This window comes from Trachymyrmex cornetzi, unplaced genomic scaffold (genome assembly GCF_001594075.2).
Source record: "Trachymyrmex cornetzi isolate Tcor2-1 unplaced genomic scaffold, Tcor1.1 scaffold1397, whole genome shotgun sequence".
Classification (NCBI taxonomy): Eukaryota; Metazoa; Arthropoda; class Insecta; order Hymenoptera; family Formicidae; genus Trachymyrmex; species Trachymyrmex cornetzi.
Genome location: NW_017295979.1, coordinates 6,802 through 10,175, shown reverse-complemented (window position 1 = coordinate 10,175; position 3,374 = coordinate 6,802).

The following is a 3,374-nucleotide window of genomic DNA, read 5'->3' as shown; positions in this document are numbered from 1 at the left end:
CGTTTAATACGACAAATATTTTTTCTGCCATCGTAACCTCTTTGCACTGAAATGCACCGTCAAAAGCCCTCAGTGCATTCGAGTGCGTCCTATGACAGAGAAACTAGCTCAATCGAACATAAAGAGTTCACTACACTGTGGCAGAGTTACCCAATCGAACCCATTTGTATTGACATTAATCTAGTGCAGTTATGAATCGAACACAAGTGGCAGATGCACCAATAGAGGATAACCTCAATCGAACACGCTAAAACTGAAAGAAGGCGCACTCAGTACACACTAGTGCGCACTAGTGCATCCAATCGAATTAGCCATTAGTTTTAACGAAAGTTTGGCTAAACTAGAGATTAAGGCAAAAGTGGTAGAAACATAGACTTATAAGATAGATGGAGCATTCGTACGAGAGAAGCTGAAGACGTGATAGAAAGAGAAAGAAACAGTCGCGGAGTAGAGTCCTATATATAAAGAGAAACGACATTGATGTCCGAGTTTCTGATTGGTAGTCTGATATGTATTCTGATTGAGTATCCCCTGAGCAGCAATTACTACGTTTACACGGCACGCTTTACGCCAAAGTTATAACATCGATGTTATGAAACTGGTCAATCACAGTCATTCCATTCTTCAGAGGAACAGCTATGATTGGCCAGTTTCATAACATAGATGTTATAACTTCGGCGTAAAGCATGCCGTGTAAACGTAGTAAATATTGTGACCGCAGTTGATTACATGTAGCTGCACATGTGATTGCGACACATGTGGCCGCTGACTTCAGTTGTATCTCACTTGTCAGAATGCAAAAGGAATGTGCATTCAACTAAGTTATGACACAGAGGCCGGTATTCATAGTCAGACCTTATATTCAAGACCGTCTTAAGTACAGTCTTAAGAAGTCACGAACCAATCAGAGGGCTGCATTAGCGTCTTAAGACATTACTTAAGACGGTCTTGAAATAAGAACCGACTATGAATACCGGCCAGAGAATTACTACATCCTTGTTATTCTCAGCGAAGTACAGAATTGGAGGTGGGAGGATCCCGTTTGCCTACAATCCCGATTGCACACACCACTCATATCAGCTGGTGCCTAATAATTTTTCACTTTATTTTTGCTTTAACAATGAGAATATTTTATTTTTAAATTGGCCAATTAGCGACACATGTGTGCAATATGCAATGTGTGCAATCGGAGTCTTCCTGGTTGGAGTATGTTTATGTTTACGACACTTTAACGGTCGGAACATGGCGGCGGGGGGGGTGGGGGAAGACGAAAATTCATCTCGATCTCCTCCGCCAGACCAGGAAGTGCGGGGGCCGCGAGCAGAGACGCCACCCTTGACGGGGACATCCACTGCGCGCTCGTATTAGCTAGAACTCAAGGCCGCGCGGACGTGCACTGCACGCACGGATACCGCGACACGCGGAAGCCAATCAGCGTGACTACCTTCCCTCAAAGGAGAGGGGGAGCTAAGCAGCCTGTGAGAATCCGCTCCCGGACCTCACTCTTTCTGTGGGCGAGCGAGCCATGAAACGTGTAAAGAAGGTACGAGGTCACTTCCGCCAAGCCAGAGAACGAAGATACTGATATCGAGGGGTTCGCGAGAGGAGAGCGAGAGGACGGAGAGGACAGCAGGGTGAGACGAGCGTACGCCGATTGTAATGGTACGTTTCCAATGAGCGCCTCACGCGTCGCGTCATGAAAGAGAAAAAGAGATAAGATTATATAAATACACAACCCCTCTCATTCTCTCTTTCGACGATGCGACGCGTGACGCGCTCAGTGGAAACTCAGCCTAAAGCTGCCGACCGGGTACGTCGCCGGGGGGATCGCACGTAAGCCAGCTCGCATCGTAACGAGAGATCGGCGTAATGACCGCCGTGTAGAGCCGCGGAACCGCAAGCCACGTGCCATCCTCCCGAGCATTGGAAGTAATTAGCTGTCGCATCTCGAGAGTTCGAGTACGGGGAAAAATTTTCATTGCCGAGTGGAGGTAAATTCGAGTCGTTCGGAGTGTATCGAGGGCCGAGTCGTGCTTGTTCCTCTCGCCACAGGGGAGTCACTTCCGATTTCCGAGTAGAATCGCGTAGAAACGCGTAGAGTAGTCGCGTTGTCGAGTCTCGTCGTGTCGCATAAATACGCTTATTGTAGTCGCGTTATTGTTTAGTATCGCGTCGCGTCGGACGCTCACTGTAATTATGTCACCGAGCATTGTACTGTCGCATCGGAACGCGTATTGTTGCGTTGCCGAGTTAACTTCCGGTTGTTGTGTTACCGAGTAGAGTCCGTTTCCGGGATTCGCGTTGTCGAGTAGAGTCGTGTCGCATAGAGACGTTCGCTATAATTGCGTCGCATCATCGCCGTGGCGTCGGCCGCGGGCCGGCGTTACACGTCTGGAAGGCTGGTAGTACAGCGGGTACGGGTTCTTGCCGGTTGTCGAGGGGCGGGCATTTGACACCGTCGGAAAATACCGCGGGAGAGGTCGGGGCTCGTGCTGTAGCGTATAACTGGCGTCCGGCGTTAGAAGTAAGCTAGCGACTCTCTGTGCGAGTACCGAGAGTATCGAGTAGAGCGGAGGGGCAAAGCTCCGGAAATTATTTGTAATTATGTCACCAATGTAATTAGTCCTACTTTATCAAATTTCTTCAAATATAATTGTTCTTATTATTACATCCTCGCGTATGTTATTTTTGGGGCCTATTTCTCTCGCCCTCCGACAAATTTCCCACACCTCTTTCGACCCACCCCTGCCGTCTCGAATAAGTTACGGGCAAAAGTAAGGATATTTCGGAAAGAGTGGCATGCTCTCTCGTGCCTGGCGCCCAACTTCTTAATAAAAATTATGATCTTGGCCGACCATCCTTCTGTCGCAAAATTTGGTTACCGACAGGAAGGAGATACTTTTACGTAAGAGAAGTATGAAGAACACGCGACTAAATTGTGCCGTTGCTCGTGAGTACGGTTACAATCCACAAAAACTTGCATAGCCGCATAAATGTATGCATAAAGAAAATTATCCAATCGCATTTCTCGTATAAAGACGCACGTAATATGTAATGAGTGGCCTTCATTTAGACACGTTGCAATTGGACATGTTACAATTAGACACGTTGCAATTGGACACGTTGCAAATGGACACGTTATATTGGACACGTTAATATTGGACACGTATTACTTGGACATGTTAATATTGGACACGTATCATTTGGACACGTAAATATTGGACTAATCCTAATCCTAACCCTAACCATGATGAATAAGAAAAGTATATCAATGGTCGCGTTCAGCTGACTCAACTGTTGTGGAGCGGATCCGTGAGCTCTCGCTGCTATTGGTGTATTCTTCTAGATCATCCAATAGCAGCGAGCGCTCACGG